Source organism: Psammomys obesus, unplaced genomic scaffold, assembly GCF_907164565.1.
Source record: "Psammomys obesus unplaced genomic scaffold, mPsaObe1.curated_primary_1811, whole genome shotgun sequence".
Taxonomy (NCBI): domain Eukaryota; kingdom Metazoa; phylum Chordata; class Mammalia; order Rodentia; family Muridae; genus Psammomys; species Psammomys obesus.
Genome location: NW_026593286.1, coordinates 44778637 through 44794805, shown reverse-complemented (window position 1 = coordinate 44794805; position 16169 = coordinate 44778637). Strand labels below are relative to the sequence as shown.

The window sequence follows — 16169 nt, the reverse complement described above, 5'->3', positions numbered from 1 at the left end:
ATCTGAGTGTTTGCCATGGCCTTTCCCACCTCCTTCTCTATCTTGTCTTTTTGCATTTTATCTACAGATAGAACTGTGATCTTATGGAAATGCCCTTGGGGTCTCTTGTAATTTGGTTTCTATTCAAAACCAGAATGCTAAACAGAATGCAAAGCAGCATTCATTTGTACAAAGGGCTTCTGGGCCTTAGTAATAATTGTCATACCTAAATACTTCAACATCAGGGCTGACATAGGTATAAAAGATGACCATCAAATAAGACTGCTGAAACCACCATTCTCAAGGACCAGGGAAGCACTGAGACATTTTTAACTGCTTAAAAGAACAATTAAAAATAAAATAATTTATACTACCATTACAAAGAAATATTCATGATAAGAATTTAGAATATCTTTCCACACTCTTTTTTTTGTGTGTATACGTAGACAAATGTAAGCATGTTGTATTACCTATAGTCATTTCATAATACATTAGAAATATTTCCCACATAATTCCTTTTAAATATTTTTTGTTTATTTTATTATGTGAATAAATGTATGTCTGTGTGCCGTGTGAATGCTTGGTGCCATGGAGGCCTAAGAGGGCATTAGATTTCTTGGAAATGGGGTTACAGACAGCTGCCTTGTAAGCACTGAGAATTGAACTCCAGTCCTCCCAAAGAGAGCCAGTGCTCTTAATCACAGAGGAATCTCTCCAGCCCCAACATAAGTCTTAATAAACACAATGTTTCCTATAACATGACAAAGTCGTGATTTATGTAATGAATTCTGTATACTAAGAAACACTAAGTTTCAACCGCATGACAGATCATAGGTTCTAGTACAGAAAAGGTAATCATGATATCAACAGGTAACATGATCACTATAATGCTTAATAATCATAACCTTGCTGGAAGTAAGTGATTATTCCTGAGTGGATACCACATTACAGAGAGTTCAGGCAAGTAGCAGAAGTAGCCATCATGTGGGTTTTGTAGGGACCATAAGGTTAACAGGACATTGAACAAGGTGAGAATTTCGACAGATAGAAGACCGTCTATTTAGTTCATAGAGACAGTAGCTGAGTGATGGTCTTGCCATATAAGAAATATTAAGTCTTCAACTTTCAAAAGTTGTTCACTGTAATAAAAACATGAAAACATGATAAAATAAAGCTCCATCTTATTACTGGAACATTTTTTTCTATCTTCACATCTGCCTTTAATAATTGCCTCATTTATTTATAACTTTAGTCCTTCCTGAACATGGTCGCACTATTTTGGGAGAGAGGAAAAGAGAGAAGAAAGAGGATGGGTGGGTGAGAAAAAGCAGGAACAAGTAGATTCTAAATATTTTTAATAATTACTTTATTTAGGAAATTTAGACAGCAAATTAGTTTTGATATTAACACTTATTGTAATTCTTTCAAAAAGTGAAAGGCCAATATTTAATATATATTGCCTAATGGAAGCAAAACATAGGACAACAACATTTTGTGGTCAAAGGTAAGCCCCAAAGTATAACTAACTCTTACAACCCAAAGACTAATAAGTAACAGACAATAATGGTTCCATATAAGGGTATTTGGGTTTAGGCACAAAGAAATCTGAGGCTTTTAAAACTGCCAATCATGAGTCATTTTTCTTCTCCTCATTTCTGTGGAACTACTTGGATTTATCTTTTGTTTGCATAAAGATGGTTAGCTTTGCTTCAGAATGATTTCCAACAGAAGAAAATTTCAAGTTATTTTGACATGTGACACCAAGAAAAGCTTTAATATGCACAGAATTACTTCACTCCTTATAAGCGTGGTGACCTTCTTGTTCTCCCATAAAGAGTTGATGCTTTCACTGGATACTTTGAACAGTTTTAACAAATTGTTTATTCTAAAGCAGACCCATTGACCAGAGTAAAACACATCTAACAATGACTTGATCACTAAGATGTTTGCTAAACAAGGTATAAATGTGAAGTGCTTGCAAAGGTGCAAGGCAGGGCAGAAGGAACAGTTAATAGTATCCTAAGCTTTGCAACGATGGAGCTTCTGGGGTGAATAAAGACCTGCTGTGAACTTTCTGTTAGTTAAGAGATATACTCCCAGTATCTCAGGGGAGTTGTGCATTTCCTTTACTGAAGACAATGCACTCACAAGCGTCAAGCATCAAGCATAGCAATTTCCGAAACAGAAATACAAGCTAGATGATGCTCCCTGGCAAGAGGCGTCCATGGCTGCAGCTGACAGTGTAATAGGAATCCTTTCAAGCTTGCCGTACCTGAAAAGAAAATTAAATTTTACTTATTTATTTCCATAGAAACTAAAGAGTTTACAGAAACATCCAGCATGTAACTTTTTAATAACATTTTCCTGAATGTTGCTTTCATAAAACAACTTCCCTTTTGAACTGGAGGAAGAAACTGTTGCAAAGGAATGAATTATTTTATTAATGTAAAGTGTCCTTTATAAATCCATTTCAAAGTGTATATTTATAAATGTATACATAAGTTGTCTCCAAATTCTCACTGTGATAAACATGACTAAATATTTTTGAAGTTATAAAAGGAAACCCAAATAAATACCAGCTGTGCAGCCTTATCAAGGAACATAAAAATATAGAAAAAAGAAAGAGAAGCATAAAGACACCAGTGAGACATGATGAATTAAAGATGTGAAGCAGTGATAGAGGATGGTAATGCTGAGAATGTGGAAACAAGTTCTTGACTGTTGACATGAGACAGTCACAAAAGATGTGTATCTTGTGAAGACACATTTCCCCCTCCATCCATCTCCTTGACTCCTTCCCTTCTCCATCCCACCTCTTCCACTCGTTCTGTCTGCCACCCTACTTGCTCTTGTTCGCTGTGTTACACATGTCCGTCTAGTCTCTCCATGCTTTACACTTGTGAGTCTGTTCTTCTTATGTGCTTCTTTATTCCTTTATCCCTGTGCTCTTACCCTTTTGTCTCTGTTATTTTCTAGCAAGGTGTTATGTATCTCTATCATCTATTATCTCTCTCATTCTCTCTCTCTACCCTCCTCCCATTTTCTTTATTATTTTACTATTACCCTATGTTCACTTTTCTACAAAATTCAGAAAAACAATCAAGAAATCTCCAGGCCTTGTCCACAAATACATCTGAGAAAACCAATATCATTCCTGATTTTAGATTTCTAAGAAAAGCAATTGAATGTGTTCAGGTTTGACCAGCTGTATGCATTTACTTAAAACAACTAAAGTATGTGAAGTCTCCCCTTACAAACATGGTTTCAGGGCCACAGACTGGGTAAGAGGGAGATAGATAATTCTCAGACAAAGCAGGTAGGTAGGAGAACATTTTCAGATAATTCAGCTAATTCAGAAAGATGTTCTATTTAGCACTTTGTCTGCAATACTTTCTTTGGCACCTGCTAGCTGTGAGGCCTCAAGAAAATTGGTTTTTGTTTCTTAATTTTAACTTTTAAAAAATATTTTTTTTAATTTATTACAATTTAGTCACTTTGTATCCCAGCTGTAGCCCCCTCCTCATCCCCTACCAGTCCTGCCTTCTCTCCCTTTTCTCCTCCCATGCCCCTTCCCCAGTCCACTGATAGGGGAGGTCCTCCTTCCCTTCCATCTGACCCTAGCCTATCAGGTCACATCAGGACTGGCTGCATAGTCTTCCACTGTGGTCTGGTAAGGTTGTACCCCCTCAGGGAGGTGAGCAAAGAGCCAGCCACTGAGTTCATGTCAGAGACAGCCCCTGTTCCCCTAACTAGGGAGTCCACTTGGAGACTGAGCTGCCATGGGTTACATCTGTGCAGGGGTTCTAGGTTATCTCCATGCATGGTCCTTGGTTGCAATATCAGTCTCAGAAAAGACCCCTGTGCACAGATTTTTTTTTATTCTGTTGCTCTCCTTGTGGAGCTCCTGTCCCCTCCAGGTCTTTTTATCTCCCCATTCTTTCATAAGATTCCCTGCATTCTGCCCAAAGTTTGGCTATGAGTCTCAGCATCTGCTTTGATACGCTGCTGAGTAAAGTCTTTTAGAGGTCCTCTGTGATAGGCTCCTATCTTGTTCTTTGTTTTGTTTTTTTCTTTCTTTCTTTCTTTCTTTCTTTCTTTCTTTCTTTCTTTCTTTCTTTCTTTCTTTCTTTCCTTCCTTCCTTCCTTCCTTTTTCCTTCCTCCCTCCCTTCCTTCTTTCCTTCCTTCCTTCTTTCCTTCCTTCCTTCCTTCCTTTTTTCCTTCCTTCCTTTCTTCCTTTTTTCCTTCCTTCCTTCCTTTCTTCCTTCCTTCTTTCCTTCCTTCCTTTTTTCCTTCCTTCCTTTTTTCCTTCCTTCCTTCCCTCTTTCTTTCCTTCCTTCCTCCCTTCCCCCTCACTTTTTCTTTCTTTCTCTTTTAGTAATGAAAATCATTTCATTGTTTGGAAGGCTGGGTGTGAGAACGGTAGACGACACCAACGTAAACTGACCTTCGTATGGGACCAATGGCCAATGTGAGTATCACCACTTCTGAATGATATTCTCATGTGGACTCTGTTATACCATCTCTACCAGGTCTTGGGAAACTTTTTATTTAATGAGTGAATTTTGCAGTAGCTAGCCCCATGCCAAACCCAGATCAAGTGCTCAGAAAACCCCTAATGATTATGTAAATACTCTTTGGAACCTAGGAACTAAAACCCAAATGAACATGTTGCATTTCTAATTAAACTCTGCACAAGGGATCCCAAGGAACAAGAGAAACATATGATCAGATATCAAGTGGCTAAATAAGTAACAGTAGATCCCTCCAGAGACAACACATGGGTTTTATTTTGCTTATAGGATGACACAATTCAAGGATGAATGAAAGAGAAAGAAATGTGGAAGCAGACAATATTGTTCATATCCTAGTAATGTCATATAAATTTGATGTTAAAGTTCATTACTGACCGTGAAGTATAGGGAGGGACCGGGAGGGAATGAGGGATCGGGACACGGCTGGAATACAGAGTTAACAAAATGTAACTGATAAGAAAAAAATAAAATTAAAAATAAATAAATAAATAAAAATAGATTAGGGCCATGAGCCTATCCTCACATTCTACTTACTACACACATGAAATATCTGTAAAGACCAGAGCTTTGTTTCTTGCTTTCTCTGTTTCTAGCCCTTATTATATAGTCACAACATAATAGATGCTTAATATACTTATTTTAAAGGTACAATAATCAAATAAATAAATAAATTATAATACTGTTTCCAGGCCATCTTTTGGACATGCAATAAATGCAGTTCACAGAGCCGTCCCCTCCCCCAGGGTAGAACCACACTTAGCTCAATGCTCTGTAATGGGTGTCAGGCCATTTTAGATTACTTTTTAATATATGGCTTGTTTTATTTTGCATGGGTTTTGTTTTTGCATTTATCTAACCAGTCTTGTTAACCAGGCTATACAACTAATATTGGATGACTGCTAGCTGATCTTCCAGTCCAGAAGTAAGCCAAGAAAATACCCACACGATAGGGATGATTACAATGAAACATCAGTGAAGAGCCTGAAGAGACAAGCTCATCAAAAGACACATCATCCAGACCTGTAACCCAATACAAGCTCAACTTCTCTGGAAACCTCTCTTCCAAATCACACCTACTTTTAGCTTTGCCTCTCAAGGAGATACCAACATTCTGGTCAACAGTGTTTTAAGCTACACTTCTGTTGACTTATTTACTCAGTCTCAATGCACAATGGTGTTACTTATACCCCCTCCACACAGTAGCTCAATATCCAGCTTCTTTCTGTTAGTTAGAGCATGTGTGATTTTCTATTTATTTGATTATAGGATAAGGTTCAAATAAAAGCAAGCCAAATTACTCATGCTGATTCCAAATCATGTCACCCAGTTAGCTATAGCACATAGTTTAGGTCTAAAGATTCAGATATTAAATCTTCAGGAGAATAAGCAGTTAAGAGAAAAAATTGAAAATTAATATATATTTTATCATTTGCATCTACTTGACATGTTTTTCTCTTCTAATATCATTTTCATTATTTTTATTTTAATAGAGTGGTTATCTTCAATTCAAGTACCTTGTGTCTGATCATAATATATGTTCTCACTTGCAATGAAAATTTGCTCTTGTCACATAGAACCCACTGTTATTAGTGTCTATCGAAAAAATTATTAATATCAAATGATGAAACATTAGACATAGAAAAATATCCTATACTGAAGAAATCATTTTCCTTCAGAATTTTTTAGTTGCTTTAAAATTATTTGGAAGCACTCATAATTATTTTAGATAATTTGTCATCCAGAAAATACAGCCAATATTTGAGACTAACGAAGACCCATGATTTCCATGGGAACAATTCTGAATATACTTCTTACTTTCAATCTTTATGTAGCTCATCATATATTAAGTGCCCCCATCAAAGTTCTGCAAAGTCCTTAAGATATTTTTTAATCAAGTTAATGAATGAACATAGGATTTATTTCCATTCCCTGAATGATTTAAATAAATTCTCATTCAAATCTCTAATAATTTCTAACATTTCCTTTTCTTTTTGTTTTTATTGGTACAGAATAATAGTCTATGAAGGAAAGCAAGAGAATTTCAAGGCCCATATACACATGTCTACCTCACTCACTGTGACCACTGCTTGCTCATCTTCCTGTATTTCAAAATGTATTTATTTTATTACTCATGTGTCTGGACTAGAAAAAAAATCCACTCTTACAGTATGCAATGAAAGCCCTGCATAGAGAATGCTAAGCTCAAGTTATAAAACATACTTCACTAAAAATAGCTTCAATATAAAAAGAGAAGAACAAGTGCTCAATTGAGAAGACATTTTCTGCAGATAGATCAGAGGCAAGTCAGATCAGTAAAGAAAAATTTAATATTGTAGTTACCCAAAGTTCCAAAATGTGAAGTGCCAGGTGTGGGCACTACTACATAATTCTAAAATAATAAATAAACACTAAGCAAGCTTATTACAGGACAGAGAAAACAGTGTGCTCTAAAGGAAGAAAGGATTCTGTATATTTATTCCCCAATCCATATTGGTGGCTTTTCATTCCTGGTAAAGTTTAGCTCCTTATCTGGTATCAGAGTAAACATACTGCTTCCTCCTGCTTTGGATGACTGTCCCACAGACTCTCATGTGTTAAAGACTTGGAAGACAGCCAGTAACACTGTTAAGAGGTGGTGGAACCTTTATGAGGTGGAACCTAAAGTTGGCTTACTGGGAGAAATGATCTACAACGTGACCCTAGGACTCTGAGCCTCCCCTTTCACATTCTGCTTGCCATGAGGTAAGCAGTTCTCTCTGCCACATGCTCAGAGCATGTTGTACTGTTCCAGCACAAGCCAAAAGCAAAAGGCCAACTAATTGTGAATTGAAGCCTTCAAGTGTTTAAGCCCAAACAAAGTTTCCTCCTTTGAAGCAGATTGTTGTTACAGTAATGAAGCAGACTATGATATGCTATAACTTCACAGCACACAACTTAGACATTTATGTTGTTGAAGGTGTGATCTATTAAACCTTTGCCTTTTAGTTCCATCTAGTTCCACAACTACAGCTTTGTGAAACCAAGCCAAAATGTCTGCACACAGCATTTCTCCATTCTTGGTGCATTTCTATCAGCTCGGCCATTAGACAATAATAACTGCATGCTGCAGGATGAGGAAAGGTCGGAAGATGTCTACTTTCTACTTGCTTTTTCTTTCCTTTCTTTTTCTCTGAGCATTAACATGGGGTGATTCTTTGTCCCTACAGTCGTCATTTTTTCACGCAGAAGTAGCTGAATTCTGTTTACAACTATCCTTCCACTTAGACAAATCTCATAATGGGCCCCTTTGAAGATACCAGTTCCAACCATTATCACCTGTTCTCTTTAGTTGCATGAGTCCTAGCACACATGTCTCCTTTGCATACATCAAAGCTGAAATAATTTCAGTTTCTTTCCATTGTTCCCATGGACTCAGTTCCCATAATTACTGGTTTTATATTATAAAACTGTTCTTTATACATTGTTTTTTTTTTAATTTTTTTCATATTAGTTACAGTTTATTAACTTTGTATCCCAGCTATATCCTGCTCCCTCATTCCCTCCCTCATCTCCTCCCTGCCCTAAACAAGTCCACTGATTGGGGAGGACCTTCTCCCCTTTCATCTGACCCTGTTTTATCAGGTATCTTCAGGACTGGCTGCAAAGTCTTCTTCTGTGGCCTAGCAGGGCTGTGCTTCCCTCAGAGGTGGAGGGCAGAGGGGGGAGTTCAAAGAGCGAGCCATTGAGTTCATGTCAGAAATAGTCCTTGTTCCCCTTACTAGGATACCCACTTGGATACTGAGCGACCATGGGCTACATCCGAGCAGGGGTTCTAGGTTATATCCATACATGGTCCTTGGTTGGACAAACAGTCTCATAAAAGACCCCTGTGCCCGGATATATTTGGTCCCTGTGGAGCTCCTGTCCTCTCCAGGTCATACTAACTCCCCCTTCTTTCATATAATTCCCTGCACACTGCCCAAAGGTTTTTGTTTTGTTTTGTTTTTGTTTTTTTTTTGTTTTGTTTTTTTTTTATGAGTCTCAGTATCTGCTTTAATATACTGCTAGGTAGAGTCTTTTAGAGGCCCTCTGTGATAAGCTCCTGTCCTGTTACTTGTTTTCTCCTACATCCAATGTCCATCCCATTTGTCTTTCTAAGTGAGGATTGATCATCTTACCCCAGGTCCTCCTTCTTCTTTATCTTCTTTGGGTGTATAGATTTCATTATGTTTATCATATCTTCTAGGTGTATATAAGTGAGTGTATAACATATGTGTCTTTCTTCTTTTGGGATACCTCACTCAGAATGATCTTTTCTAGATCCCACCATTTGCCTGGTGGAATCATGCAAATTTCATGATTTCGTCATTTTTAATTGCCAAGTAGTATTCCATTGTGTAAAAGTACCACAATTTCTGTATTCATTCCTCCGTTGACTGACATCTGGGTTGTTTCCAGGTTCTGGCTATTACAAATAAAGTTGCTACAAACATGGTTGAGCAAATAGCCTTGTTGTGTACTTGAGCATCTTTTGGATATATGCCTAGGAGTGGAATAGCTGGATATTAAAGAAACGCTGTTCCTAATTGTCCGAGAAAGAGCCATCTTGATTTCCAAAGTGGTTGTACCAGTTTACATTCCCACCAGCAATGGAGGAGGCTTGCCTTTTCTCCACAACCTCTCCAGGATGTGTTGTCATTTGAATTTTTGATTTCAGCCATTCTGATGGGTGTAAGGTGAAATCTCAGGGTCGTTTTGATTTGCATCTCTCTAAAGGCTAAGGACGTTGATCATCTCTTTAAGTGTTTCTGTGCAATACTATGTTCTTCTACAGAGAACTCTCTATTTCCGTACCCCATTTTTAAATTAGATTGCTTGATTTATTGCTTTTTAACTTCTTTAGTTCTTTATATATTCTGGATATCAGCCCTCTGTCGGATATAGGGTTGGTGAAGATCCTTTCCCAGTCTGTAGGCTGTTGTTTTGTTCTGACAACAGTGTCTTTTGCTTTACAGAAGCTTTTCATTTTCATGAAGTCCCATTTATTGATTGTTGCTCTTAGAGCCTGTGCTGTTGGTGTTCTGTTCAAGAAGTCTTCTCCTGTGCCAATGAGTTCTAGGCTTTTCTCCACTTTTTATTCTAACCAATTTAGTGTATCTGGTTTTATGTTGAAGTCTTTGGTCCACTTGGACTTCAGTTTTGTGCAGGGTGATAAATATGGATCTGTTTTCATTTTTCTGCATGTAGACATCCAGTTGGACCAGCACCATTTGTTAAAGATGCTGTCTTTTTCCCATGGTTTGGTTTTGGCTTCCTTGTCAAAAATCATGTATTCATAGGTGTGTGAGTTTATTTCTGGGTCTTCAATTCAATTCCATTGATCCTCCTTTCTGTTTCTATGCCAACACCATGTGGTTTTTATTACTATTCCTCTATGGTACAGCTTGAGATCGGAGATGGAGATATCTTCAGATGATCATTTGTTATACAGCATCATTTTGAAAATTTTTGGTTTCTTGTTTCTAAATATGAAGCTGAGCATTTTCTTTCAAGTTCTGTAAAGAATTATGTTGGCATTTTGATAAGAATTGCATTGAATCTGTAGATTGCTTTTGGCAGGATGGCCATTTTTACTATCTTACTTCTACCAATCCATGAGTATGGGAGATCTTTCCATCATTTGGTATCTTCTTCAATTTTTTCTTCAGAGACTTGAAGTTTTTTCACACAAAGTCTTTCACTTGCTTGGTTAGAGTCACCCCATGGTACTTTATATCATTAGTGGCTATTGTGAAGGGTGTTGTTTCCCTGATTTATTTCTCGGCCCTTTTGTCTTTGGTATACAAGAGGACTTCTGATTTTTTTGAGTTGATTTTGTATCCAGCCACTTTGCTGAACATGCTTATCAGGTGAAGGAGTTCTCTGGTTGAATTTTTGGGGTCGCTCATGTATACTATCACATCATCTGCAAAGAGTGAAACTTTGACCTCTTCCTTTCTGATTTGTATCCCCTTGATCTCCTTTAGTTGTCTTATTGCTCTAGCTAGGACTTCAAGTACTATGTTGAAGAGATATGGAAAGAGTGGACATCCTTGCCTTCTCTCTGATTTCAATGGGATTGATTTAAGTCACTCTCCATTGAGTTTAATATTGGTTATAGTCTTGCTGTATATTGCCTTTATTATGTTTAGGTATGTGCCTTGTATCCCTGATCTCTCTTTAAGACTTTCAAAATGAATGGATGTTAGATTTTGTCAAATGATTTTCCAGCATCTAAGGAGATGATCATGTTGTTTTTCTCCTTCAGTTTGTTTATATGTTGGATTATATTGATGGATTTCCATATGTTGAACCACCCTTGCATACCTGGGATAAGGCCTACTTGGTCATGGTGGATGATATCTTTTATATGTTGTTGGATTCTGTTTGCCAGTATTTTACGGAGTATTTTTGCATCAATGTTCATAAAAGAGATAGGTCTGAAGTTCTCTTTTTGTGTTGGGTCTTTGTGTGGTTTGGGTATCAATGTGACTACGGCTTCATAGAATGAGTTTGGTAATGTTCCTTCTTTTTCTATTTTGTGAAATAGTTTGAAGAGAATTGGAGTTAGCACTTCTTTGAAGGTCTGGCAGAATTCTGCACTAAATCCATCTGGCCCAGGGTTTTTTTTTTTTTTTTTTGGAAGGGAGACTGTTGATGACTGCTCCTATTTCCTTCGTAGATATAGGAAATCTTTCCACCTGATCTTGACTTAACTTTAGTAAATGGAATCTATCAAGAAAATTGTCCATTTCTTTTAGATTTTCAAATTTTGTGACATATAGGCTTTTGTAGTACGACCTAATAATTGTTTGGATTTCCTCACTGTCTGTCATTATGTCCCCCTTTTTTTCTGATTTTGCTGATTTGGATAGTTTCTCTCTGCCTTTTAGGTAGTTTGGCTAAAGGTTTGTCTATCTTGTTCATTTTCTCAAAGAACCAGCTCTTGGTTTCATTGATTCTTTGAATAGTTTTATTTGTTTCTAATTGATTGATTTCAGCCCTGAGTCTGATTATTTCCAGCTGTCTGCTTCACTTGGGTGTATTTGCTTCTTTTTTTCTAGGGCTTTCAGTTGGGCCATTAAATTGCTTGTATGAGATGTCACACATTTCTTCTTAAAGGTACTTCGTGCTATGAATTTTCCTCTGAGCACTGCTTTCATTGTGTCCCATAAATTTGTGTATGTTGTATCTTCATTTTCAGTGAATTCTAACAAGTCTTTAATTTCTTTCTTTATTTCTTCCTTAACCCAGCTGTCATTGAGCAGGAAGTTGTTCGGTTTCCATGTGCATGTAGGCTTGTTTCTAATTCCATTGTTGTTGATGTCCAGCTTTAGTCCATGGTGGTCAGATAGAATATAGGAGGTTATTTCAATCTTGTATCTGTTGAGGCTTGCTTTGTGACCAACTATATGGTCTATTTTGGAGAAGGTTCCATGAGGTGCTGAAAAGAAGATATACTCTTTTGAGTTTGGGTGAAAATTCTGTAAACATGTATTAGGTCCATTTGATTTAGGACCTCTGTAAGTGCCTTTATTTCCCTGTTTGGCTTTTTTCTAGATCTATCCCTTGATGAGAGTGGAGTGTTGAAGTCTCCCACTGTTAAGGTGTTGTGATTAATGTGTGATTTAAGTTTTAATACTGTTTCATTTTTTTAATGTAGGCGCTCTTTTATTTGGGGCATAGATGTTCAGAATTATGATGTCCTCTTGGTGGATTTTTCCTTTGATGAGAATGTAGTGTCCCTCCTCATCTTTTTTGATTAATTTTGGTTGAAAGTCTATTTTATTAGAAATTAGGATAGCTACCCCAGCTTTTTTTCTGCCTCCATTTGCTTGTAAAACATTTTTCCAGCCCTTTACTCTGAGGTAGTGTTTATCTTTGTTGCACAGATGTGTTTCTTGGATGCAGCAGAATGTTGGATCCTATTTACATACCCACTCTGTTAGTCTGTGTCTCTTTATTAGACAGTTGAGTCGATTGATAGATAATATTGACCAATGAACATCAGTTCCTTTTATTGTGAAGTTGGTGGTCTTCCTTTGATTCATTGCTTTTTTCTTTTAATTTTTCTTGTGAAATTATGTGTATCCTATGTTTTCTTGAGCATATTTGTTTTCGTTGGATTGGAGTTTTCGTTCTAGTATCTGCTGTAGGGCTGGTTTGCTGTGTAGATACTGCTTAATTTTACTTTTGTCATTGAATATTTTGTTTTCTCCATCTGTGTTGATTGTAAGCTTTGCAGGGTATAGTAGTCTGGGTTGGTATCTGTGTTCCCTTAAAGTCTGCCTGATATCTGCCTAGGTCCTTCTGGCTTTTATAGTTTCGGAAGAGAAGTCTGGTGTGATTCTGATAGGTCTACCTTTGTATGTTACTTGGCCTTTTCCCTTTACTGCTTTTGATATCTTTTCTTTCTTCTGTAGATTTAGTGTTTTGACTATGAAGTGATGTGAGGTGTTTCTTTTCTGCTCTAGTCTATTTGGTATTTTATAGGCCTCTTGTATGTTTATGGACATCTCTTTCTTTAGGTTGGGAGAATTTTCTTCTATGATTTTTTTGAAAATATTTTCTGGACCTTGGAGCCTGGAATCTTCTTTTTCATCAGTTACTATTATTCTTAGATTTTGTCTTTTCATGGCATCCTTGATTTATTGGATATTTTGTGTTTGAGTCTTTTCTGATTTTACTTTTTCTTTGAGAGAAGTATCAGTTTCTGCAAGTGTATCTTCAGCACCGGAGATTCTCTCTTCCATCTCTTGTATTCTATTGGTGATGCTTACCTTTGTGGTTCTTGATCTTTTTTCTAAGTTCTCCAGCTCTAGGGTTTTCTCAGTTTGTGTTTTCTTTATTGATTCTAATTCTGTTTTCATGCCTTGCACCATTTTCTTCATCTGTTTGAATGTGGATTCCTGTCTCTCTATCATGGTCTCTATTTTTTTTGTTCATTTCCTCTTTATATGCCACTAATTGTATTTCTACTTGTGCCTCTATTTGTTTGGCTATATTTGCCCGTGTTTCTTTTTTTTTAATTTTTTATTAATTACACTTTATTCATTTTGTATCCCCCCATAAGCCCCTCCCTCCTCCCCTCCCGATCCCATCCTTCCTCCCCTTTCTGCATGCATGCCACTCCCCAAGTCCACTGATAGGGGAGGTTCTCCTCTCCTTTCTGATCTTAGTCTATCAGTTCTCATCAAAATTGGCTGCATTGTCCTCTACCGTGGCCTGGTAAGGCTGCTCCCCCCTCAGGGGGAGGTGATCAAAGAGCAGGCCAATCAGATTATGTCAGAGGCAGTCCCTCTTCCCATTACTATGTAACCTACTTGGACACTGAACTGCCATGGGCTACATCTGTGCAGGAGTTCTAGGTTATCTCCATGAATAGTCCTTGGTTGGAATATGAGTCTCTGGGAATTTCCCTGTGTTCAAATTATCTTGTTCTGTTGCTCTCCTTGTGGAGTTCCCGTCTCCTCCAGCTTTTACTATTTCCCACTTCTTACATAAAATTCCATTTACTCTGCCCATCAGTTGGCCATCAGGCTCAGCATCTGCTTTGACAGTCTATACTGCAGAGGCTTTCAGAGGCCCTCGGTGGCAGGTTTCAAGGTTGTTTCCTGTTTTTTTCTGGCTTTCAGAGGCCCTCTGTAGCAGGTTCCAAGGTTGTTTCCTATTTTCTTTTTCTTCTGATGTCCATCCTCTTTGCCTTTAAGGATGGGGATTGAACATTTTAGTTAGGGTCCTCTCTTTTGCTTAGTTTGTTTAGATGTACAGATTTTAGTGGGTTTATTCTATGTTGTATGTTTATATGAGTGAGTATATACCATGCGTGTCTTTTTGCCTGTGTTTCTTTGAGAATTTTATTCATTTCCTATTTCTTTGCCTCCACTTGGTTAGCCAAATCTTGAGAGATTTGTTTGTTTCCTTTTTAACTGTTTGTATTTGAATATCTATTGCCCTGAGAGATTTGTTTGTTTCCTCTTTATATGTCTCAAATAATTGGGTAAGCATAGCTTTAAAGTAATTTTCCTGTGTTTCCAATGAATTGGAGTATCCATCAATTTTGGGAGTTGCTGGTGAAGCCATGACATCCTCATTTAATTTGGATGTGTTTTTACATCTACCCCTGGCCATTTGCTTATCCATAAGCTTCCCTGTTTCTTCTTTCTTCCTGGATTCTGTAGTTCAGACTGATACCGTCTTTCTCTGTTGTATGGAGAATTCTTCAGGAAGTTGAGAGAGGTGTTGTGGTTTCAGCGTGGGTGTTGTGGTTTCAGCGTGTGCGTTGGTGTTTCAGCTGTACTTATGGGAGGAAAGTCCATAGGTGCAGAAGGAAAAAAGCAGATGAGCGTGTGAGTGGAATTGTGCCTTTGAGGGACAAACTGATAGAGAATGTTGAACCCTTGAGTGCGTGGGAGGGGTTCTGCCTTGCAGCCATCTAAGGGGTTACTTGTGCAGGTGCAGTAACAGGCTGGTGATAATCACAGTGCAATTTCCTTATGCAAATTCTATGAATACTGCAGTGGCCAACAGGCTACTGGTATTCGGCTCTCTCTGAGCTCCCGGTCTGATCCACTGTTGGATCCACAGAGCAGGGACCCTAATGTCTCTGTAATCCCTCTGTTTCCCACAATGGGTGTGTGGGTGGGAGGGGTCGGATATCTGGCTGCTAGTTTAGAAGGACCCTGGATCTGGGACTCTGCAAGACATCTAGGGTCATACTCACTCTCAAGCAGGTCACATAGGCAAGGATGGGGCATCCGGGCTCTCCACTCTCTGGTCTGGATCCTCTTAGTCATATGCAGGAGGACTGAGAAGCTCAGCCAGCTCAGTGCTGCTGCAGCTGCCAGGTTAAGAAGTCCAGCTGAAGCTGCACACTGGGATGCCAATCCAGATGCCTTCTGGGAAGTTCTGGGGGCCCACCACTGTGTTCTCCACGCTTGGGCGGCCTGGTTCCTGGTGTGCTTAGCTTGTTTGGCGGGTCTGCTGGACTTTGGTGGTTATATAGCCCACTATCTGCCACTGAGGGTTTGGGCGGGTTGTACAGTCAGTGCCTGGTTGTACAGACAGTGAGTTCTGAGCCGAGAATCTCTGTGAGCTGCCTGGGCTGTGCCGAGGAGGAGGGAGGCCCAAAAAAGGAGAGTGCAGGGAGATCAGATGATCGTTTCTCTCCTTCCTCGAAGAAGTCTGTGGGTGATCTGAGACTAAAGGTCTCAACTCATGTGATGTTCCCTCCTGTTCAGAAAGCCTCACTGTCATTTCCCTGCCTTTAGTCTTCCCTCCACTCACCATCTCCGGCGCTTCAGCTCCTCTGCCTCTCAGAAACTGTGTGTGCTCATTGCTGCCATCTTGCTCAAGTCCCAGATTGTTTGTTTTAATTGCCTAGCTATTGATTTCAGTCATAGACAATTTTAAAAAATATATTAAAATCAGTCTGATGCACTACAGAGCAAGCCAACAGCCATAGAGAAGCAGTTAATTTCTCTCTGACACCTGGATACTTTTATACTTGTGCTTGCAATACCTTCAATGTCCTCTGGAGACACAGGATGAAAGGCTCTTAAATACTCTCTTGAATAACATATTTATAATGTTTTGTTGACCTTCTTAGCTCTGTCTATTGCGGCTATAATTCCAATGTA

The 16169-nt window shown here is 38.4% G+C and overlaps 1 long non-coding RNA gene across 1 annotated transcript in view; it reads right to left on the bottom strand.

The window, feature by feature from the left end:
- Positions 1–1369: 1369 nt before the first annotated feature.
- The window catches only part of LOC129683916 (uncharacterized), an 81102-nt gene continuing 66302 nt past the window's right edge, over positions 1370–16169 (bottom strand). The window contains exon 3 of the long non-coding RNA XR_008721218.1: positions 1370–2251. This is a non-coding gene — a long non-coding RNA (uncharacterized LOC129683916). The remainder of the gene's footprint in view (positions 2252–16169) is intronic.